A 26,132-nucleotide genomic window follows, 5' to 3' on the forward strand; every position below is an offset into this window, starting at 1 on the left:
AATAGTAGGTTGTCATCATTTTTTAGAAATCTACCAGATTACCTTTAAAATAATCAGATATACCAGCTCCCACACTGTAGAAGATACGTATTTTAGAAGAGATGAATATAGTTCCAGTAATTTATAATGGGATTTGAGATGCTAAACCAAAATATAGTAGTGATTCCATTATTAGACTTACACATGAGCAGGATTACTTATCAGCAGCATTGATGCAAGGTCAGGCTTGATGTATCCAGAGCTACCATATTGAACTAAGTGCCACTTCCCATTGTGCCCTTGCCATCTGTATAATGACATCAAAGCAGACAAGGCAGGAGCAGATGGCACCAATGGCATACAAGAGCAAAAGTCACACCCACAGCATGCTGCTGAGTAATGAAAGTGAGGTGACGCACAGGCAGAGAGCAGAAGGAAATTAAGAAGGGTCATGGTGGTGCTACGGACTGCTTAGCTCCCACCATCATTACAAGAACAGCATGCCCCACCCACTCCTACTTCCTTCTTATAGGAAGTGCTCTTCCACCACTCCCAGCATGTGCTTCTAGCAGGGGCTGTCATGTTTTTACAGGATCCCAGTCTCCCTCACTCTAGGTGATTATCTCAGGAGGTCAGCACCTGACCCAATCTACACCCATTCTGCCCAGAATTTGAACTAAATAAATAGAGGTATTCCTTCTCCAATGGTGGTGAGAAACACAAGATGAAAATCTGAGAGCTGTCAGTAGTGATATCTCCAGCTAAGAGGAAAAAAATGTCTACAGTTAGAGATAATGACAACAGCAACATGAAGTGAGAAACAAAGACAGGAGGTATTTGAGTTTGGGTTTCAGAGGATAAAAATCTCTGAAATGGAAGAGATGGAACTCAAACATAACTGCTTCTATCTCTCTTCACTTAGGCAGGTAAAGGTGTAAACTTTTAAAGGCCATGGTTGTGGAGTGCCTGGGTGACTCAGTCACTTAAGTTTCTGATTCTTGATTTCATATCAGGTCACGATTTCAGGGTCATGAGAAAGAGTCCTGCATCGCTTTTCCTGCTCAGTACAAAGTCCACTTATCCCTCTCCCTCTGCTCCTCCCCCTTCTCACTCTCTCCCTCTCTATCTCAAATAAATAAATAAAATCAAAATAAATAAAGGCCATTATAGAAACATGTGAAAACTACTATCCAACCTGGCAGCAACAGGATAGAGCTAGAGGATGTTATGCTAAGTGAAATAAGTCAATCAGAGAAAGACAGTCATCATATGATCTCACTCATATGTGTAATTTAAGAAACAGAGGATCATAGGGGAAGGGAGGGAAAAATAAAACAAGGTGAAATCAGAGAGGGGGACAAACTATAAGAGACTCTTAACTATAGGGTACAAATTGAGGATTGCTGAAGGGGGAGGGGATGGGTAACTGGGTGATGGGCATTAAGGAGGGCACGGGATGCAATGAGAACTGGGTGTTACATGCAAATGACGAATCACCAAACTCTCTGAAACTAATCTCTGAAACTAATGATATACTATATGTTAATTGAATTTAAATAAAATAAAATTTAAAAATAAAAGGGCTGTCCAGAACAGTACCAAGATCATTTGCTTCCCGTTTCTATATCCATAAAAGAAGCTGAGGGGCACCTGGGTGACTCAGTCAGTTGAGCATCTACCTTTAGCTCAGGTTATGATCCTGGGGTCCTGGGATTGAGCCTGCACTGGGTTCCTGCTCAGCAGTGAGTCTGCATCTCCCCTTCCTTCTGACCTCCCTCTGCTCATGCTTTCTCTCATGCTTGCTCCTTCTCTCTCAGATAAATAAATAAAATCTTCAAAAAGAAAAAAAAAAAAAGAACCTGGGCTGTTTTATAGTTATCTACCCCTTTCCATAATAAAGGAAGCCATGTAATTATTCCTAACAATTTCAGCCCCTTCCCAGATTTTATTCCAAGTTTTATTTGGGATGCCTGAAGTGTTTCCTCTTCTTAATCCTTTTAAATCTAGCAGAAGCCAGAACACTATCACAAATTTATCCTTAGGGATCACAACATTGGGATAGTTAGGTTCTTTGTAGTGTGTGTAATTAGGTTATTTCTGTATAACTGGAAATGGAATAGGAGAGAGAGACAGTAGGCAAGAGGAATATTCCATGAACCCATGTTGATTAAATTGCTTTATAGTAGTGATGATACTATATAGTAATGATGATTCCATAATAATAACAAGGTGTTAGATTCTTTTCTAAATACTTCACATGTATTCATTTAATTTAATTCTGACAACAACCCTAGGAAATAAGCACTAAACTATTTTATAGATGAGAAAACTGAGGCATGGGCAGATTAAATTATTCAAGGTCACATGACTAATAATTGGCAGAATCCAGATGCTAACCAAGGCATCTAAGGTTTGTATTTTTAACCAATATATCCTCTTATGTTTAATAGGAAGGAAATGTTACTTATGTGTTGACTGTGTTACTAAAACTAAACTAATATGCATTTAAGCTTTAGTTACTAAAACTAAACTTATAAGCATTTGAAAAAAAAATTTTTTAGAGAGAGCATGAGTGAGGGGGGAGGGGCAGATGGAGAGGGAGAGAAAGAACCTTAAGCAGGCTCCACACCCAGCACAGAGCCCGACACAGGGCTCATTCTCACAACCCTGAGATCATGACCTGAGCCAAAATCAAGAGTCAGATGCTTAATTGATTGAGCCACTCAGGCACCCTAAATTTTTGAAATATTTTAATAAGTTTGGAAAAGTATACACCAAAATATTAACCATGGATATTAATGTTTAAATATTGGGAATAATTTTATTTTATTCATTTATTGTTTTATTACTGTTATTATTTATTTTTTCTATTTGGAAAAATAGAACTAAAAATATCACTAGTTCTCAAGGTCACCTAGTTCAAACTATCTTGTGGGACTTCCTACACTATCACAAGGAACATTCTATAAAGCATACAGCCTCTCCTTTTCTAATTGGTGATTGGGTGTCTCTGTTTTATGGTAATTGGCAGCAAGAGTTAGATTTTACAAAGATGTTGTGCATGTGCTTTTCCCCATCTGTCACAACATGCTGCTTGAGAAGGCATAAGTTATACCAAGTAAATATGAACCCAAGTAAAATAATGTTGACTTGCAACTAATATCTGAATGATACCAAAAGTGTGGGCCATGAGAATTTTTTCATAGTACAATTAATACAGTATCTATAATTTTGTCTAGGAATAGTCATGCCTAAGGAAGAGAGTGCTATGAAATGGCAGCATGAGACCATGAAGAGAATATGAAATTAGAATATAGCCGGCTGGGATTGGGGAGAAGTACTTTATCCCATTAGTAAATGTTTTAATCCCAGTTGTACCTTAAATGGTGCGACCTTGTGCAAGGTCGCACCATTTAAGCTCTTTGGTGTTTATTTTCCTTGCAAATAGATGCCAAATTTAAAATTTTAATATTCCATGATTACATGCTAATATAGTTGGTCATGTCTGTAGAACTCACTTTCATACTCTTAATTAAAAGTGAAATTTCTTAATCATTCAAAAACTGAACTTTCTCATCTTTTGGACAGATGTATAACACTCCCTCAGGGAAACAGGCTGCTATAGCTATTTGAATGTTTCCCTCTATCTTAATAAAAGTCAAATATACATATCCAAAAAGGCAGGACAGGCTAGTGAGAGTAACCCAGGAGACATGAGAGTTGCTGTCTTGGTATCAACAGCACAATGGATGTCAGCTTTCAGCTCACATAGTGAAAGCAGCATTTAATATTGATAGCTTCAAGTCAATGCTTTCTGACATGGATTCTAGCAGAAAAGAAAATAGACAAGTATAAAAATTTATTTCTGCCTGAGATAGTTCTTTTGGGAATGAGATGGCCCATATATAAAAAGTTTCTTTATCTCTCTACACCAAACACAAGTAAAAGGAATCTGTTCTCAAAACTTATGGGAAGTGCAAATGGGCACCAGGGACCTTTTGGATGTGCTGGAAATGTTCTCTTTTTTGATTGTGGTGGTAATAACATGGGTACATACATTTGTCAAAACATCAAATTATACAAATTAAATTGGATACATTTTATTGTATGCAAATTTTACCTCATGGAGTTGAATTTAAAAAACAACAACAAAAAACTCATGGGGATATATTGTCCACATACTCAATAAGATTCCTTTTTCACTTCTTTAAGCTAAGATACAGAATTCCAAAATACTTACTCTAAAATATGCTTACCTTTCAGGATACGTGGGTGGCTCAGTTGGTTGAGTGTCCAACTCTTGTTTTCAGCTCAGGTCTTGATCTCAGGGTCCAGAGTGGAAGCCCCATGTTGGGCTCCATGCTGGGCATGAAGCATACTTAAAAAAAAAAATATATATATATATATATATAATAAAAATTATTTATATGTATAGTTTATAAAAAATTATATATATATATATATATATAAAATTCTTTTTGGACTCAGAAGCCAGAATCCTAACTCTGTGGCTTATCAGCTGGAAATCTCAGCACATTCCTAAACTTGTCTTGCCTTAGTTCTCCTCCTCCTCCTCCTCCACTTCCTCTTCCTCCTCCTCCTTCTCTCTTTCTCTCTCTCTCTCTTTTTCTCTCTCTCTCAATCTCTCTCTCTCTTTTAAGAGGTTGGGGGGCAAAGGGGCAGGAGGAAAGAGAAAGAAAGAATCCCAAGTAGTTTTCACAGTCAGCACAGAGCATGCATGACGTGGGGTTTGACCCCACTACACCAATGTCATGATCTGAGCCTAAATTAAGAGTCAGATGCCCCTGGTTTTTCTATTTCCAAAATAAAATTAATAATAGTACTTATCTTATGGGGGTATTATGAGGATTAAATAAGCTAATATTTGGAAAGTGCTTAAAACAGTGCCTAGCAGATAGTAAATGCTGAATATATAATCATTGGGTGAGCAAAGTGTTTTCCTTCATACATTACAAAGATTTAGCCTTAAAAAGTTCATTTTGATGTAACTTTCTCTACTAGATCTATGTTAACATAGTGATTGATTTTATACTAAACAGATCTGAATTTTAATGATAAAAATTATTTTTGTAAGAGTAGTAACTTCAGGTTTATAGAACTTTCTTCTATAACCTTCTAAATACTGTCCTCTTCAGCTAGTATGTATACATACTATCCATCATTTTTAAGAAAGAATATGAAAGTATGTGCTATCTTTTTTTAAGAAAAAAGGAACATAAAAGTACATCTTTTTAAAGAAAGTAATATAAAAGTATATGAAAAAGGAATTAAAAGTTGCAATTTTAGTGGAAGAATAGACAAAAATAAATATAAATGGTTATCTATAATGATTAGGAGGGAATTAGGTGAAGATAAAAGACATGGAAGCTACACTTCTTTGAATCAATTAGTTTTATAGCTTTTGTCTTTGGCCCCATGTATATGTCTCATATAATAAAAAACCAGATTAGCCCAAATGTGATAGTTAATTTTATGTTTCAACTTGAACAGACTAAGGGATGCCCAGATAGCTGGTAAGACATGATTTCTGGGTGTATACATGAGGATATTTTCTGAAGAGATTAGCATTTGAATTAGTGAACTAAGTAAAGCAGATGGCTCTTCCCAATGTATGTGGGCAGTCCATTGAGGGCCTACTTAGAGCAAAATATGTAGAGAAAAGGTGAATTTGCTCCTTCTCTCAGTGTCTTCTGAGATATCTATCTCCTTCTGCCCTGAGACTGCAACACTCCTGGTTCCTTGGGACGAACACTCAGGTCAGGATTCTCACAAGCTGCTTCTGGTTCCCAGGCCTATGGGTTCAGACTGAATCATACCACCGGCTTTCCTAGGTCTCTATCTTGCAGATGGCAGATTATGGGGCTTCTCATTCTCTATAATTGTGTGAGCCAATTCCTATAATAAATCTGTTATACATGTCTCTCTATATCTTAAACATTCTGCTTCTGTGGAGCACCTTGACTAATATACTAAAATTTTTAATAATCCCCCAAAATAAAAACAAATGAAATAAACATAGTTATAGACTTAACTACTCAGTTAAAAATTATTTTGATAACTTTAATAATATATATAATTTCTTTTTTTCTTGAAAAAAATTTCTTGGTCCTATCTTTTGAAAAGGCCTGGAAACAATGACCAGCCCTGTGGCAATAAACATCCTTAGTGCCCAGGTTGTGGTTTCTAAATACTGTTTCTCACTAAAAGGAAATAGGGCTTGTTAGAAAAGTAGCTGATTCCAGAAAGTATAAAATCAGCCTCTTGTCATGCCAGAAAGGAAGCTATCAAAGATACTGAAGAAAAGTTGAAAGGAAGAAGAAGCCAACTTTAAGGGTTTCCTTTGGGGCAAAGATGAAATAATTTGTGATTTAAAAAAATATTTCAATGTATTGAAACATAGCAATTTTTTGAAAATCCATGTTTCCTAATAATAGATAAGATAATTTTAAAAATCAAGCATGTCTCCTATTTTTCCTTTATAAACTTTTGCTTTAAAATAACCAGTGAAGAACTTTATACTAATTGGACCAGGTTGACATCACATGAACCCATTCATCTCTTTCAACATCACCAAAAAGTGAGGCAACCAAACATCACCAATAAGTGAGGCAACATCAAACTCCTAATTTAACACAGTAGAACTCAAGACCATCCATAAATATTCTTGCAAAAGAGAGAGAGAGAAAGAGAGAGAGAATGCTAAATCTGATCAAGCCTTTAAGTATAATTATCAGTTTATTGAAAAGTCAGGTCTAGAGTAACATGTTACTCATGACAAATCAGTAAATCCAGAAAATGGGAAATTCTATGTAACAAGTGATTTGATTTCTTTAATAAACAAATAGCAAGCAGGGAAAAAAAAGTGAAAGAATCTACAAATAAATGAGACATAAGAGATATATCAACCTACTCCATGCATGGCTCTTGTTCCTCTTCATTTGAACAACAACAAAGGAAAACCGCTATCAAATAAAATTATTATTATTATTATTATTATTATTATTACTATTATTTTTAAAGATTTTATTTATTCATTCATGAGAGACACAGAGAGAGAGAGAGAGAGGCAGAGACACAGGCAGAGAGAGAAGCAAGCTCCATGCAGGGAGCCCGACGTGGGACTTGATCCCAGGTCTCCAGGGTCACGACCTGGGCTGAAGGTGGCGCTAAACTGCTGAGCTACCCAGGCTGCCCTCAAATAAAAACTATTAAGACAACTGGAGAAATTCAGACCAAGGCTACATATTTAATGATATTGAAAAGTTATTGTTATTTTAGGCATTATAATGGTAATATGTCTTTGCTTTAAAAAAGTTATCTTTTAAAGATACATTTTGAAGTATGTATGGGCAAAATAAAAGGATGCTTGAAATTTGGTTTAAAATAATCCAGGTTGTGGGTGAAGAGTAAAAAGTAGGTGGGATTAAAAATGAAACAAGTTAGGCCAGGTGATGATAATTATAGAAACTGCATGATGGGTTCATGCAATTTATTATACTAGTCTCTGTGTCTGAAATTTTCCATAATAAAAAGTACCACCTTCTCCTGATTCTTAATGCCGTTTTTGGATTCTTTGTTCTGGATGTTTGTAATTAAATTGTGGGCTGAGGCTTCTTACAATTGAATCAAGGCAAGATATGGGAGTGGGGTGGTAGTAGGGAAGCTACAGGTATATTAAACCTAAAAATCTAATAGCTTCCAAGTAATAATATATTACTATATAATTACATGTGTCCTCACTTTTGTTTGACTTCAAATGAAACTGCATTTCTTCAATTTGCTTCCACTGGATAATAGTGTGTGATGAATGTCAAACATAATTAAAACATAGCAGAGCACAAGGAGAGACATTGTCAGCAGCCAGTGAATACGGTGCTGTTCTTTATCCAGTAAAAAACTGTGCCACAGACAGCTGAACAGATGCTGCATTTAACTCAAAGGAGTTTACAGAAGAGGGAAGCAAATTCACAAGATAATATGACCCTGTGCATCTCCCAGCGCTGTATTACCTGGACTAGAGTTTCTTACTATTTTCCTTGCCTACAGGACATCCCTCTCTAATTCCTCTAATTTTCCTAAAACTTGCCTGGTGCAGATCCTGCTCTGGGCCACTCAGGTCTCATGCAGTCTGTTCAAGTCAATCCAATTCCTTATCCTGGTATTCCAAACCTCCCACCATCTGGCTCTAACCTTTGTTCCCACCCTAGCTCCCCCCTACTTTCTTTCCTTGATTCCAAGCCCCAGGCAAATGAGTTACTTATTGTTTCCTTAACACAACCAAACTCCTCATTTAGAGTTGCCACCTAGTTACAGCTATTGCTTCCACTCTTTGCTCCCCCAACCCCCCAGTTATTCTGAAAGGTCATTAAAAATACATTTGAAAACAACAACAGATAAAAACCTCCCAATCCTTTGATTGTCACTTCTATCTCAATGTGCCATTAGCCTTTCAAAGTCTTGTGGGTACATATTCAACTTTCTTCAAATTCCGAAGCCATTTGACAGTCTCCTTCCATGAGCATTGCTTTCCTCAAATCTTTTACCTCTTGCAGTTACTTCTTTCTAGCCAAGCTCCTGTTTCAACCTGTACTTGCGGGCCCATACATTCTTCACCTTTTGTGATAATTATTTGCCAAACGTGTGTCTCTCCAATTAAACCATAATTCTGTATGGCAGGGACAACATTTGTCCTTTTCACATTATAATCCCAGAGCCTGAAGCAGAGATAAAACTAACATTTTCAGTGAATAAATGAATGCAGTAAATCTCTCATACCTTCATTTTATGCAATATCAGTTATCCAATATGAGTTATCCAATATTAATTTTGTATTTTCTCATGTCAGCACATTCTCTACTCCTTGTCGTGAATCATCTCTTTCTTTCCTTTTCTCAATCTAAACTTTCCTTACACACATTTTTTTTCAGAGTATGCATGAACTCTAACAATCCTAAAATAACGCAACTGAGTATGTATCTGCTTATATTCCTCTCAAGGCTCCAAAAAAGGAAAATTGTAAAATAAATAAATGTCAAGGGAAACATGAAATCTAATCATAGAAAATGATATATGTATAAAATAGGTGTTGGCAAACTGCAGCCCATGGGCCAAATCTAACCTACAGACTATTTTCGTCAGGTTTTATTGGAATGCAGCCATGTGAAACGAACTAAGGGTGGTGGAAGGGGAGGAGGGCAGGGGGTGGGGGTGACTGGGTGGCGGGCACTGAGGGGGGCACTTGACGGGATGAGCACTGGGTGTTATTCTGTATGTTGGCAAATTGGACACCAATAAAAAATAAATTTATTATTTAAAAACAGGAATGCAGCCACGCCCATTCACTTACAAATCATTCATGGCTGCTTTTGCACAAGGACAGAGTTAAATAACTGTGACACAATATGTAGCCCACTCAGTCTAAGATATTTACTATCTGTCCTTTTACAGAAAAAAAGTTTGATGACCCTTGGTATGAAAGATTGTATTTAAAGGATATTGTACGAGGGATTTGTGATTGGGGCCCCACTGGGAAGACAGACATCTCTAGGGAACACAGCTGGAGCTATACAGTGAACACTTTGCAATGTGTAGTGAACCTCCAGATAAGAAGGTAAAAACAAACAGACAAAAGTGTAGTGTCATAAGGTAAAGATGCATGCCTAAAGGAAAAAGATTGATTACTAGAAAACAGCAATCACAACAGGGATACTCTGTTTGCAGTTGAGTGAACTCACAAAGTAAGTATCCAGTGGAAATTATTCCAAACCCAGGTGTGTTGTGCCTGAATTAATTATCTGAGCTTGATTTTGATGTTAAATTAGTGGCTGTGTGGTGCTATGGTGGTTGATGCTGGGAGCCACGGTGGAAGTATGAGACCAGGGGATATTAGGAAATGATGAGTAGGGAATGAAGAGTATGGTAGGATCCCACAGCTGTGTGGCCTTGGGCAAAGTAGTTCATCAACAATTTTGGGCCTCCATTATCCCACATGGCAGATGGGGAATGATAATATGTAAAAAACTTAAATAAGAAAACATACGTGCAAATGTTTGGCATAATCAAACCCATCTTTTACCAGGCTAAATGGAACACTATAATCTGTCATGAAGGATTTTGTCATAATCATAGATACTGGCAGAGTAAGCTCTCCAAAAATAATGGGGATTATTCTTATAGTAGAATTACATTTAAATAGTCATATGGGGTTGCTTTTCCTCAACTAGCCATAGGGGCAAAAGTATTGCAATTTTTCTTACATGTGGCAGTTGGTCACCCAGAGTAATCTTACAAGGATGACAGGACTTTTTTTTTTTTTTTTTTAATTTTAGTACCAATTTATATGATAGCTTTTCTGTGAAACTACACTAGTGTCTCTGATGTAACTATTATTTGTATGGCTCCTCAATGACTTGGAATTACTATCAGATTCTCTCCTAATCCCCAAAATCACATAAGAAAATACTGGTCCCATGGGATTAGACAAGCAAGTGGTATTACCTGCTCCACAGCCTTTCCTACTCTTCCCTTAAGATAAATTCTGATTTGACCTGTTTGACCAAGGTCTTCCCTAGAAGACCAACGAATTGTGCTTTATGGCATTTTTCTCTGGCTTTCTATAGGGAGCATGCTTTCATTTGTTCATTAAGGGCCTACTACATGCCAGGTATTATTCTAGGATTTGTATGCACAAGAGTGCATATTGGTACTTCTTGAGGTAATACTAGATGCTATAATGAATAAACTCAAAATTCCATTGGTTTAAGACTATGAATGTGTATTTCCGGCTTCTGTAAAGTCCAACATGTGGGAAGAAGGAGGGGGCACTCTCCTCTACATAGTGATTGAGGAACCTGGGTGGTGGAGAATCTGCTGTCTTTCATACATGGCTCCCATAAGGGTACTGAGTTAGCAGATGAGGCATAAGAGCATGGACAATGCTCCAGGGATTTAATGGGCCAGGGCCGGAAGAGGTATACCTCACTTCCATCCACATTCCATTGACTAGTAATCAGTCATGTGACCCCACCTAGAGGCAGGGATGCTGAGCAAAGGTGTCCAAGACTAGAAACTCTTTGTTGCAACAATTCTGTGCTATTAAAGTGTAAAATTTAGCCAGACAGCTGACCATTCTGCCACACTTCCTTGTAAAGGTGAAACACCATGAACAATTATGTGCATAAATATTCAAGGGAGATCTAAGTTCTGAAAAAGCAAGCTTGTCCAAGGCGACATGTAAGTTCACATTTCCTATCACAAAAGGGCTCCCTGGGGGATTTTATTAGGATGCACAGAACCCTCTGAACATAACCCATAAATGCTTTCACATCAAAAGTAGAGAAGGACAGATATGTGCAAAACAGAGGTTAATACGGGGTATTTTTTTGTTCATTTGGTTGACGTTTTAGGGTAACTTTATTTTACCACATTTATTAGACATTCAGTTGTTTCCTCAAACTTTTCCTTCTTGAATTTACGACTATAATCTTAGAGGATGAATAAATAATCTGTTGGAAAATTGCTTGATGAACATCTGTCATGCTATTTAATTACATGTTAACAGCAATCATAAAAAATGCAGTAATAACTTTTGCAGTCTTGAACTGTTCATCATTAAATTGAGTGGATCATGAAGTTTTTGCCAGGGAAAAAACCCCAGAAGTTTCCAACTATCACAGGAACTTTGGGTCCTAATTAAGCAATCAGATTTGACAAAGTGTGTATCGATGTAAGATCACATACCTTGGGGGCATTGAAAAGCTGAAGTCTGTTCTCTGAAAGTCAATTACAATTTGTAGTGTCATAGTAACACTTAAAATGTCCTAAATTGTATCTGAAAGTATCTTCAGAGTGAAGTAGAAAAAAATTTAATCCCTCTATTGTGGGCCACTCAGTCTGAAAGGCATTTACTTCTAAATTCAGGCATAACTATATTGGGTCACAGTTCTGTCTACTTTTACCTAAAATTGCAACTGTGGTAATTATTTCTTGAATATTCTTTCTTATATCATATTTCACGGGTTATGTTAGTTGTCAGCTACAATGATGAAAGACGAAAAGATACCATATTTAGAAAAGAACATTGCATTTAATGAGGCAATGTCAGGAGCAATAGTGTTTCTTGAAGGTCTTTTGGAAATTTATGGGGGCATGTTTAGTTGTCCCAATTATTGGAAGGCATTGCTGGCACTTAGTGGCCAGTGGCCAGAATGATGCTAGAACATCCATAATATGCAGAAGAGTCCCATGTAATGAATAGTCCAGCAGTGAACACAGATTAGCATCACACCAGATATTTATAAAAATGAAGTATTTTCATTATCTGACCCCAGAACGTAACTCTATTTTATGTATTAACATAAATTTTATTTTGCGTAATTGTTAGGTTCACTGACATTCTAGAAATGTACCTACCATGTAAAGTCACGGAAGATTCTCTTTTGTTTTGTTCACAATTTCACAAAGAGATATTAACCATTAAGAAAAAAATCATGTTCCTAATTGCAGTCCTGGTTACAACACCTGAACTGCCAATTTTAGACAGTCAATGTTTTAGCTCTCTCATTTGCATGAATTCTAATCTTAAGTAAACATGTGAATACTTTTTATATTTCTTTTTATAGTTATGCCTGAATTTTCATAATTGTCCCATTATGAACTCCTTCCCTTTTATCTCTTTTATTTCTAGGTAGGGGCTTGTATAAATCTCTGATTATCAAGAGACTCACAAAATCTTTGCAGCATTGTTTAAGGGGATTGAGAACCATTGTTTAGGGCAATATAGGTTTTCAGGATTGCAATGAGATCATAATTATAATGATGACTACCATTTATTGATGCTTATCATACATTAGACAAAATGAAAAAAAAAAAGGAGGAGGGAAATCTTTAGATCAAACAATTAAGTCCTCCACCTAGTACAGCAGTATATAAATGTGACAGCACAATATCAAGGTTCTTCTTTTTTACATAAACTAAAGATAGATACATTCAGTTCTAATACACACCAAAATTAAATCCTTAAGGTAGTAAGAATTCCTTTCACTTTGGACTTCTTTTTTTTCACCCTTACATTTTATAGAGGTAGGTAAAGTCCTTCTAATTCTAAAAATCTATGATTCTTTGGTATTTTTGTAATTTAATTTAGGCTCAAACTTCTGACCTCTATTGCTTTAACACCCAGTATGAGGCTCAGACACATCAGGAAAGACAGAAGAAAGAACTACATAGAATTAAGAAACTTCAGATATATCTGCTTATTCTCCTATTTTAAAAATAAAAATACAACAGAAGTCTCCAAGGTCAAAATCTCCTGTATTCAGCTCTTCTCCATGAACAACTTCTTCATATACTCATGCAAAACCTTTGACCCCTATGAAGCCAGCAGCATTGATCATTATGTCTCAAAAACAACTCTTTATATGGTATCCACTCTATAATGGATTCAGAGACATGAATAAAACATCTTAATTCTCAAGTATTTCTTTTTAAATTAATTTTTGAAAGAAAAAATACTTGTAAAGAAAGGGATTTTTTTAGGCTCTTGCATAGAAGGATATAGTTTTCATGGCCTATCTTGTTAAAAATGTTCTAGTACCCATCTGATGCACACTTATTTATGGATTTTAGACTAAAAGCTCTTTTTTGCCAGTTTTCTTCACAAGCACTTATCTCGACATCCTCATTAGGTGATTTTTCTCTTTTCTTTTTTGTTGAGGCCTAGCCATGCCCTTGGTACTCTCTTTTGTTCCATGCTGCAAAAGGAATGGTTTTAAAGGCTCCCTCTCCACCAGTCCCACCTTTTTTTTTTCTTTGTAATTAGCCTTATTTGAGGACCAGGGAAGCAAAAGACTGGAAAGAAATACAAAAACTGTTGAACAAAAGATACGATGTTCTTTACCCCAACCATATGCTGTATAGCTCGTGTACAACCTGGGTCAGATGATTCGCATATATGCCTTTAAAATGAAAAGAGAAAGAAAAAAGAAAGAAAAATAAAAAGCACTGACTTACACAGCAGCTGCATTGGTATAAACAGGCTGGGAGTAAATGTCACAGTGAAAGGAGAATAATACATTTTACCCCCATTGCAAAAGTAATTCACTTTAAAACCAAGGAACATGATGAAGCTCCTTCACTAATAACAATGCTTACAGATATCCATTTGAAATATCTTAATATTAATTTTGCTTTAATTGGGATGAGAGAAACACTTCTTTTTTCCCCCAAACTCTAAGCTTTCTTTGTCACTTGAGCCACACACAAGTGGAATTGTCCAGCTATTTCCTTTGGTTTTGCAGTGATAATTAATGAAATAATTTTTTCTGCCTGCTCTTAATTCATTAGTTAAAAACCTATGTCTAAGTAGAGGGCCAATGAATGGATTTATACCAGGCTTGTCTTTAGAAATAAAGCTTCAGCTTTCAGAAGATTAAAATTCATAAATACCAACTAGCTATTGGGCCTGAAATAGTGTTCCTCCTCAAAAAGAAAAACAAAAAGTTTCATACCAATAGAATTCCATAAGAATGACCATCAAGGACAGCTTGAATGGGACAGGTGTTGCAAAGTATGAAGACTGGGGGTTGTCAAGAACCGACCTGTCTTCCTCCCCACTCTACCCCATAAAGTAGACATTTTAAGATTAGCAGATCATAGGCTTTGCTTGTTGCTTATTTCTTGTTTGTATTCCATTTTTGTTAGGCAAGTGTTAATGACCCAACAGGAAGCAGAGCATACCCTAACTGTCTAATTTAAGGAGAGTTCAGTAAGTGGACCATTTATAAAAGTGTGAAGGAAGTTTAGAAAAACCAACATGGTACAGTGTTGGTAGCAATTACCACCCCTCAGCCTGAAATGGTAAAAAGAAGGAATCATTATCAAAATCTAGAGAGGCAGCAATATGAAATGAACTATGGCTTTTTGAAGAGACTTGTAGCCAACCCACAATGACCTGGCAATGCAGAAGTTAGAGGAACAAACACCCAACCCTTCTCACTTCCTGCCTTCTGATTTTCCGCAGATGCCTCCCCTTAGCTAAACCCCACTAAAAACCAAAGGGCAAGGGAAGCTAGTGATGCCATCCTACAGATCAGCCTCCCCAGACACAGAGCAGGTGAACGGGGAATCAAGAGGGACAAATAGAAGCTATCCATTTTTTTAAAGTCCCAGGTGAGTACCTCTTTTCTCTCCCTACTTTTCACTATAGGTATAGGTATCTATTCCCCTTAAGTTTTCTTTGCCTTTTATGTAAAATCAGTTCAATGAAACTCTTTTAGGAAACAATTCTAAACAGCAAAGTTAGTCTTCAAATTATATTAATAGATGTCAAAGAGCTCAAAATACCTTTAAAAAATATTAATGCCCCCCTTTCCCTGCCCACTACTGGGTAGAAGGTAATTAATGATATGGTCATTTCATTCAACAAATATTTATTGAATACTTACCAAATACGTGCCAAGGCACCATCTAAGAACATGGAGTGCCCAAAAGTAAATCAAATAAGGATCGCATCGCTAACATAGATCTCTGGATTCCTTGCATCCCTTTCTAATTTCTTCTACTGTGCGTACTCAGCCACAAGATGGTGCACATGGCCCAGGCCTGCCAATCAACATGTTCTTTTCTTCTGTCTACTGTGATGGGTTCAGGATAGATAAATTATCTAAGATGGGTAAGAGTCTTACTTGGGACTTTTAGGCCATATTTCTCAAGAAAGAAGTGCCCTTTCAAAATGAATTATTCAAACAGATGTAAAAAAGTGTTTGTGAGGAAGAGGAGGCCAAATTGGGATGAGCAGAGTTGAGCAGGAGAGAAAGGGACTGAGCCTCTGGATCCAGCCATGCCTGAAGCCATTCAGGTTTTTCAGTGTTTTGAGACAAGAAATTATCTTGTTTTGCTTAAGTTGCAACTTTATATTTTACAAGGACAGGAATCTTGACTAATGCCTTATCCTCAAGAAGGTTATATCTAATAGGAAAGATAGGTATGTAAGTAAAATACAAAGTTATAAATGACATTTTAAAAAGATGAAGAGCTTGAGGAGGCTGGTTGATCTATAGAAGTAATTATCTGAATAATCCATGAAATGAAAATGCCATTTAACTGGGCCCTAAGTCACAGATAAAATGTGAATGTGCCTGTCTCTGGGGGCAAGGGCATGGAGGTGGCAGATGTGGTGTGGTATTTGTGTATTTGCATTTCACAAAGAAAGAGAGGTGAAAAAGAATGGAAAACATGTTACAATTTATTCCTAGTAAGGACACCAACATTTAAAAAAATATATGTGACTCCAAGAATGTAGAGTAAATTACTTAACAGCTCTTCACTTTTTATAGTAGGACTATGAATCATTTGGGTTTTGTTTTGTTTTGTTTTCCACATTTCTAGTTTTCAAACTGTATTTTGGTACTAAGGAGAAAAGATAGTTTTGAAACAATAAAGAGAAAACGGCAAAATCTATTGAAAAGGGAGAGGGGGTCACAGTTAATGTCGAGTTTTTAAAATGTTAATACTCAAGTTCCTTTATTCTGAGTTGTTCTAAGACTAAAGTTGCATTTATTGGTCAACAGCTCTAAAAGCATGCCCACAAATTCAAGGGTAGAATTAGCAGAGGCCACCGCAAGTCTAGGCTTCAAACCACTTACTGTTTTTACAGGTTGCCCAAGATCAATATCTGTGTCAGAAAACTTGTTATAACACTTTTCTGTCACTCTAGGAAACCCGATTTTAATACACCATTTTATCAAAGAGAGTCTAAAACTCAAGCAATATGGTTACATGAACCTAATAAAACCATCAAAACTTGAAAAATTCAAGCAAATTATATAAAGGGTGGAGCTGCATCAAAAACTGGGAAGAGTTTGAGCATTTCCTTTATATGAAGGACACATTGAGTTTGTTTAAAACTGAATATGGCTAACTGTGAACGTGCTAGCCTCTGTCCACTTCAACTAACAAAGTAAAATGAAAAAGTTTTATAAAATTAATGAATGTATTACAAAGACAATATACCCAGTTTAGACTCAGAAGTGACATTTTTCTGTCGCTCCTGAAAAATATAGATAAGATCTCCACTCTCTCCTAGGTGTTGTAGATGCCCTTATTTTACAATTATTCTGAACGATTATTCTGAATTTCGATAACAAATTCTTGGCATCCTTCCTCCCCAACAAGCTTTGATCTTCTCAATGGACTTTTTTTTCCCTTCCAGTTTTATGTGGTATTCATTAACTTTTGCATTGCTGGAGGTATGAGAAAGAAGGCAGACAAGGAATTGAGATCATCATCATAAAAAAAATTTTTTTAAGCCATGTATTATTTTTTTAAAGATTTTATTTATTTATTCATGAGAGACACACACAGAGAGAGGCAGAGACACAGGCAGAGAGAGAAGCAGGCTCCATGCAGGAAGCCCAATGTGGGACTCGATCCTGGGACTCCAGGATCACGCCCTAGGCCGAAGGCAGACACCCAACTGCTAAGCCACCCAGGCATCCCCATCATCATAAAATTTAAGACAATTTTATGTGGCATCACAAAAGTGCTTTCTTAGGTTAATTTTTCTATTTACTATTGATTTCAGATATTAATTGCTCTGTTTTACAGAATCTTCTTAAGGTTCTAAATGAAATATAATGTGCACATAGTCCTTTTTACAAAAGGACTAAGTGCGCACTAGTAAATTAGATAGGTATATATAAACTGACTATTTAACAAATAGAATTTCTCATTTCAAATTTTGGAGTGGGCTGAACAGTTTGGTAACTTCACTATGGAAGGAAGACTCATAATGATTTTAAGAACCTTGCTACTCTAAACAGAAAAAAAAAAAAAAAATCAAGGGACAAAGATAGTGTCCAGGAACAAAGTCAGGTTACATTCAGGAAATTAATATCTTTTTATTTTTTCACATTTTTCTTCACATTTAAAAAATTTTAATTCCAGTATAACTAACACACAGTGTTTTGTACAATATAGTGATTCAACAATTACTTATATGTTCATACATTACTTATATGTTCATAGTCATAAATTTACTTTTAATCTCCTTCACCTACTTCACCCATCCCTCTTCGCCTCCCTTCTGGCTAACATCAGTTTGTTCTCTATAGCTAAGAGACTGTTTTTGGTTTATCTCTTTTTTTCTTTGTTCATTTGTTTCATAACTTAAATTCCACATATGAGTAAACTCATCGATATAGTATTTGTCTTTGACTTATTTCGCTTAGCATTATACCTTTGAGATCCATCCATGTTGTTGTAAATGGAAAGATTTCATTCTTTTTTTGATGACTAAATAATATTCCTTTATATATTATATATGTTAAATATTATGTATATTATATGTATTATACCATTCATCTTCTTTATCAATTCATCTATCCTTGGACACAGGTTTCTTATGTGGACTATTGTAAATAATGCTGTAATAAACATAGGGATGCATATATCTTTTTAAATTAGTGTTTTCATATTCTTTGTGTAAATACACAGTAGTAGAATTACTGGATCATATGGTAATTCTATTTTTAACTTCTTGAGAAACTTCCATACTGTTTTTCAAAGTGGCTGCACCAGTTTGCATTCCCATCCACAGTGCGTTAGGGTTCCTTTTTCTCCACATCCTTACCAACACTTTTCTCTTGTGTTTTTGAGTTTAGCCATTTGTTGAAGAGATTCTCTTTTTTTCCCATTGCTTATGCATGCTTCCTTTATCAAAGATTATTCAACCACATAATCATGAGTTCATTTTTGGGCTCTCTATTCTGTTTTGTTGATCTTTATGTCTATCTTTTGTTTAATATTTTATTTATTTATTTTGAGAAAGAGAGAAACAGTGTGAGTGAAGAGGAGGAGCAGAGGGGAGAGAGGGAGAATCTTAAGCAGGCTCCATCCTCAGTACAGAACTTGATGCAAGGCTCATCCTCATGACTCTGAGATCGTGGTCTGAGACAAAATCAAGAGTCAGCCTGGGTGGCTCAGTGGTTTAGCACTGCCTTTGGCCCAGGGTGTGATCCTGGAGACCCAGGATCGAGTCCCACGTCGGGCTCCCTGCGTGGAGCCTGCTTCTCCCTCTGCCTGTGTCTATGCCTCTCTCATTCTCCTTCTCTCTCTGTGTCTTTCATGAGTAAATAAATAAAATCTTTAAAAAAAAAATCAAGAGTCAGATGCTTAACCAACTGAGTCATCCAGGCATCTCTCTGTGTGTCTGCTTTTATGACAGTACCATACTGTTTTGATAACTACAGCTTTGTAGCATATCTTGAAATCTGGGATAGTGACACCTCCAGTTTTGTTTTTCTTTTTCAAGATTGCTTTGGCTATTCATGGTCTTTTGTGCTTCCATACTAATTTTAGGGTTGTTTGATCTACTTCTGTAAAAAATACTGTTGGTATTATTATAGGAATTGCATTAAATTTGTAGATTGTTTGGGGGTAGTACGGACTTTTTAACAATATTTGTTCTCTCAATCCATGAGCATGGAATATCTTTCCGTTTATTTGTGTCATCTTCAATTTCTTTCATCAAAGTTTTTAGCTTTCAAAGTACACTTTTACCTACTTGATTAAATTTATCCCTATGTATTTTATCATTTTAGGTGCAATTATAAATGGGACTATTTCCTTAATATCTTTTTACTACTTCATTATTAGTGCATAGAAATGCAATAGATTTCTATGTATTGCTTTTGTATCCTGCAAACTTACTGAATTAATTTGGTTCTAGGAGTTTTTTGGTGGAGTATTCAGTGTTTTCTATATATAGTAACATGTCATCTACAAATAGTGAAAGTTTTACTTCTTCCTTACTGATTTGGATGCCTTTTTTTTTCTTTTCTGATTGCTACAGCTAGGACTATGTACTATGTTGAATAAAAGTGGTGAGACTGGACATCTTTGTCTTATTTCTGATCTTAGAGGAAAAGTTCAGTTTTTCCCCCAATGAATATGATGCTTGCTATGGGTTTTTCATATATTACCCTTATTATGCTGAAATAGATTCCTTTTAAGCCTACCTTGTTGAGAGTTTTTATCATGATGGATGTTGTACTTTGTTAAATGTTTCTTCTGTATCTATTGAAATGATCATATGGTTTTTATCCTTTCTCTTGTTGATGTGATGTATCCCATTGATTGATTTGTGAATATTGAACCACCCTTGCATGCTAGAAATAAATCTCACTTGATCCTGGTGAATGATTTTTTTTAATGTATTGTTGGATTTGGTTTGCTGATATTTTTTTGAGCATTTTTGCATCTATGGTCATCAGATATAATGGCCTGTAGTTCTCATTTTTTAGTAGTGTCTTTATCTGTCATTTTTTAGTCCTTTCTCTTTTTTTTATGAGTCTGGCTAAAGTTTATCAATTTTGTTGATCTTTTCAATAACATGAATGGATCTTAAGGATATAATGGTAAGGAAATAAGTCAGTCAGAGAAAGACAAATACCATGTCACTTCCCTCATATATGGGATTTAAAATACAAAAACAAAGAAAAAAGACCAAAAACAAAACAAAACAAAACAAAACAAAACAAAACAAAAAACCCAGGCTCTTAGGTATAAAGAACAAACTGATGTTTACAAGAGGGAAGGTGAGGTTTGGGGATGGTTGAAATAGGTGAAAAGGATTGAGTATACTTATCACAATGAACACTAAGTAATATATAGAGTTGTTAAATCACTGTATTATACCTGAAACTAATACAATACTGCATATTAACTATACTAGAATTAAAAAGAAAGAACTAGTTCCTGTTTTCATTAATCTGTTCTATTGGTATTTTTTTAAGTTTCAATTTCATTTATTTCTGTTCTAATCTTTATTATTTACTTCCTTCTCCTAGTTTTAGATCTTCTTTGTTCTTTTTCTAGCTCCTTTACATTTAAGATTAAGGTCTGGGTTTTTTTTTTTTTTTTTTTTTTTGTGATTTTTTTTGCTTCTTTAGATAGGCCTGTATTGCTATAAACTTCCCTCCTAATACAGCTTTTGTTGCATTTCAAAGATTCCGGAAGTTGTTTCTATTTTCATTTTTCTCCATGGATTTTTTAATTGCCTCTTTGTTAGTTGACCCATTCATTATTTCATAGCATGTTATTGAACCTCTACATATTTGGTTCTTTCCAAATATTTTCTGGTGCTTCATTTCTAGTATCATACCATTGTTGTTGGAAAGATGCATGGTATGACTTCAGTCTTTTTAAATTTGTTGAGAATTATTTTGTGGCCTAATATGTAATATATTTGAGAATGTTCCATGTGTACTTGACAAGGATGTGTATTCTGCTGTTTTAGGATAGAATGTTCTGAATATACCTGCTAAATCCATTTGTCCAATTTGTCACTCAAAGCCATTGTTTCCTTGTTCATGTTCTATTTAGATTATCCATCCTTTGATGTAAGTGGGTGTTAAAATCCTTTATTATCTTATTACTATCAAGTACTTCCTTTATGTTTGATATTAACTGCTTTATATATTTGGGTGCTCCCATGTTGGGTGCATAAATATTTACAGTTGTTACTTCTTCTTATTAGATTGTCCCCTTTATGATTGATTATACAATGTCTTTCTTTATCACTTGTTACAGTCTTTGTTTAATGTCTATTTTGTCCCATAGAAGTGTTGCTATCCTGGCTTTCTTTTCACTTCTATTTGCATGATAAATGCTTTTCCATCTCTTCATTTCCAATGTGCATATGTCTTTAAGTCTAAAATGAATCTTTTATAGGCAGCGTATAGTTTGGTCTTTGTGGGTTTTTTTTTTTAATCCATTCCATCACTCTGTATTTTTATTGAGCATTTAGTCCATTTACATAGAAAGTAATTATTTATAAATATGTATTTACTGCCATTTTGTTATTTATTTTATGGTTGTTTTGTAGTTCTTCTCTGCTCTCTTCTTCTCTTTCTCTCTTCTTTCCCAGTCTGCTGCCTTTCTATAGTGATATACTTGGATTCCTTTCTCTTTATTTTTTGCATAGTTTTTGATTTGTGGTTATGATTAGTATCTATAACATCTTATGCATATAGCAGTCTATATTAAGATGATTGTCTTTGAAATTTGAATCTATTCTAAATACACTAATTTTTACTCCTCTCCTGCCCCTCACACCATGTTTTAAGTGCATGGTATCATATATTATATCATATGTACATATACATATACATATACATATAATATACATATATATTAAATAATACTATATTTAATTTTACTGCTTTCGTGTTTCCTACTTTTCTTACTCTACTTATTGTCCTTACTTTCTACCCAGAGTCTCCTTGAACATTCCTTATAGAGTTGGTTTAGTGGTCATGAATTCCTTTAACTTTTGTTTAGGAAACTCTTTATCCCTTCATTTTGAATGATAGTCTTTCTGGATACAGTATGTTTGATTGCAGGGTTTTTTTTTCTTTCAGTGCTTTGACTATATCATGCCACTGTCTTCTGGCCTGCCAAGTATCTGCTGAAAAGTCAGTTGATAGCCGTATGGTGTTTCCCTTTATGTAACTGCTTTTTTTTTTCTCTTGCTGCTTTAAAAATTCTTTTTTTTACCATTTTAGTTACTATGGTGTCAGTGTGGACCTCCTTGGGTTGATCTTGTTGGGGGCTTTGTGTGTGTCCTAGATCTGGATTTCTGTTTCCTTCCCCAGATTGGAGATGTTTTCAGCTATTATTTCCTCAAATGAATTTTCTACCCCCCTCTTCTCTCTCTTCTTCTGGGATCCTTAAAATGCAAATGTTATTATGCTTGATGGTGTCACTGAGTTCCCTTATTCCATTTTGTATTCTTTCTTATTTTTTTCTCTCTCCTTTTCAGCTTGATTGTTCTCCATTACTCTGTCATTCAAGTCACTGATCTATTCTTCTGCTTCTTCTAATCTATTTATTACCTCTAGTATATTTTTAACTTCAGTGATTGAGTTTGTCATCCTTGATGGTTCTTTTTTCTGTTTTTTATCTCTTTGTTGAGGCTCTTGCTGTGGTCTTACATTATCGTCTCATGTCTAGTGAGTATCTTTATGACCACTACTTTATTTTTTTTAAAGACTTTTAATTTAATTATTCATGAGACACACACAGAGAGAGAGAGAGAGAGAGGCAGAGACACAGGCAGAGGGAGAAGCAGGCTCCATGCAGGGAGCCTGATGCGGGACTCTATCCCAGGTCTCCAGGATCATGCCCTGGGCTGAAGACAGCGCTAAACTGATGAGCCACCCAGGCTGCCCATGACCATTACTTTAAATGCTCTATTAAGCACATTACTTATCTCCATCTCATTAGCTCTCTTCTTATGATTTTGTCCTGTTCTTTCATTTGGGACATAATCCTCTGTCTCCTCATTTTGTCTTTCTACGTTTTAGAAAAATCAGGTACATCTGTTCTTGAACAAGTAGTCTCATAAAAAAGAGGTCCTATAATGTCCTATAGTTCAGTGTTCCCTGTTTGCCAGAATCTGGTGTTTCAGGCCTGTCTTCTATGTATGTTGATGCCCTAGTGTTGTGGCTGATTCACGTTTGCCTTCAGTCCCATCATCTGTAATGGCTCTCTCTGCCTGTTGTGAGCAGAGTTTTGTCCTTGTGTTGTTAGTGGGCCAGTCTGCAACTGCCTTGGGCTTCAACTAAATTGGACCAAGCACTTGCCAGTGATGCAGTAGCACCAAACTCAGGGTTCTTTCCCTGTGTTGCACCCTGAAAAACTTTCATTGGTGGTCAGGGCCCACAGTCAGACCAGATATTTGACTCCAGCCCACTTCTGGGATTGTAGCCCACTTCTGGATTCTTTGACTGCAAAGGTGTGTGTGGTTATATTCCATTCTCACTGGGGTAGGAGTCACTTTGGAGTGGTACTCATCCCTATTAGGGTTGTGGGCACACTGCCATGTTTGTGGCACCACTTTGGATGTACTCCTGGCAAGGAGAGAGCAGGTCTGCAGGAAAACATGGGAGTGGAGCACATGGTGCCAGCAAGGCCCTTTCCAGTCTTCTGTGGGAGAGGGCCTGCACCTAACCTGGAAAATTCCTGCCCAGTCCAAGATGAAGGGGTTAAGTCTACAGAAAAGCACAGGGGCAGGGCATGCTATTAGCAAGCTAGATGGAGAGTGTTGGTGCTCTACTGGTGCTCACCTGTGTGTCTAGACTTTGGATCATGAGAAGGAAATGGTGCCTCTTAGCTCTTTTGGAGTAGTCTTCCAAAGATCTCTGCCCTTTCAGCACCTGCTGAGATTAGCAGACAAATATCCCTCCTGTATATCCCATTTTTCAAACTGTTGTTTCTATGTTGTATCTCAGTGGACTATGTTATTCTGTCTCTTTTAAGGGCAGGGACTCAGTTTTCTAATGCCATCTGGCTCTTCCAGAGCTGAGTTAGGTGATTTTTAAAGTTCTAGGTGTTGACCCCCACTGATTATAAGAACTCATGAAATTTGGCCTCTCTGGTTTTCAGAATCAACTGTTATGTTGATTCATCTTCTCAGTGCAGAACCCCCATGCTGGGATACCTGGTGTGGGGTCTGCTCCTCTTCCCCCCCCCCCCCCCCCCCCGCTGCACTCCACACTTTTCCTCCCTTTCCTGGACAGTCTCATGGTCAGTTTGGCTCCAACCACATTTCCATCCATCCTTCCCTCTTTTATGTGGCCTCTTCTCTACATTTAGCTGTGGAGAGTCTGTTCTGCCAGTCTTCTGGTTGTTTTCTTGGTTATTTACACTCATATGGGTGTTACCTATGTGTATCATGGGAAGAGGTGACCCTAGAAACCTTCTGCACTGCCATCTTCCCATCAACTTAATGGCATTTTAAATCAGCAGGGAGAGGGAAAATTATTCAATAACTAATTTTAAGACAATCTACTTGGAAAAATGTTATATCATTATTTCAAATCACCCACAAAAACAAATTCCAGGTAAATAAATCTATTTATCAATTTAAATCTATTTTTAACTGTTTATGTTGTAGAAGACAATATAGTAAATACTTATAATAATTTCACTATAAGGAAGATAATCATAAAGTTTGCCAAGAAATGTAGAAAACATGATGGAATATTTGTGAGACCTGACAATATACAATTTCATTACATTTGTAAACTGTAAGAGACCATAAACAAAGGTATGTAGTTTGAATCAATAGATTAGAAGAAAATATTTTGAACACTTAGTCTGATGAGGGACCTTAATACCCGAATGGTTCTTATAAATCAAAATTGAGAAAAGCAAACAATACAATTAAAAATTGTCCCTGAAGAGATAAAAATAGATGTTAAACTCATATTCAGACAATAATAAAAATATGATCAGTAAAATAACAATGAAATATAGTGGCAAGTGTTTAGAAGCTTGATAACAAAGTATTAACAAGAATGTAAAGCAATAAGCAGTATAATTCATGTTGGTGAAAATGTAAGTTGATACAGCCTTTATGAAAGGAGAATACAACTGTAAATATTTTAAATCCCTGTACTCTATGACCCAGCAACATTATCAAGGGAAGTCTGTCCTATAGAAATGATGGCATGAGTCTATACACATATCTATAAAAGAATGTTTGTTTCTTTTGTTTAAAATAGCAAAAAAGTCAGTTCTAATCTGTATAGTTATTTAAAGGATACTAGAAAAATAATTTATAGTGTATCTACATATCTCAGCCATTTAATACTGCATAACATCCATTCTAAAATATATGGTTTAACAGAACATAATTTATTATTTCTCATGATTCTGTGGGGTATAATACAGTTGTGGTATTGACAAGGGGATGATAATGTGCTATGATAGCTGGTGACTGGTTAAGTTGGAAGTTGCAAAAAGCTTCACTGCATATCTGGTGCCTCAGTGTGCCTCACATGGCCACTCTCCCTTCACATGGCTCTCCACACAGGATGGTGGTTTCTTGGTAGTCAGACTTCTTACATGGCAGAGTTTTAAAGAGATAATATACCAAGAGGACAAACCCCCTTGTGGAAGCACCTATCAAGTTTTTGCTGTCCATTTGGTCAAATCAAGTCATATGGCCAACCTCAGTATCAGTGCAAGAGGGAGCTACAACAAATCATGAATACCAGAAAATGTGGTCCTTTAGGGATCATGCAATAGAAATTACACAGTTAATTACATTAACTGTGATTACTGAGAAT

Source organism: Canis lupus, chromosome 22 (genome assembly GCF_048164855.1).
Source record: "Canis lupus baileyi chromosome 22, mCanLup2.hap1, whole genome shotgun sequence".
In the NCBI taxonomy this organism is placed as follows: domain Eukaryota; kingdom Metazoa; phylum Chordata; class Mammalia; order Carnivora; family Canidae; genus Canis; species Canis lupus.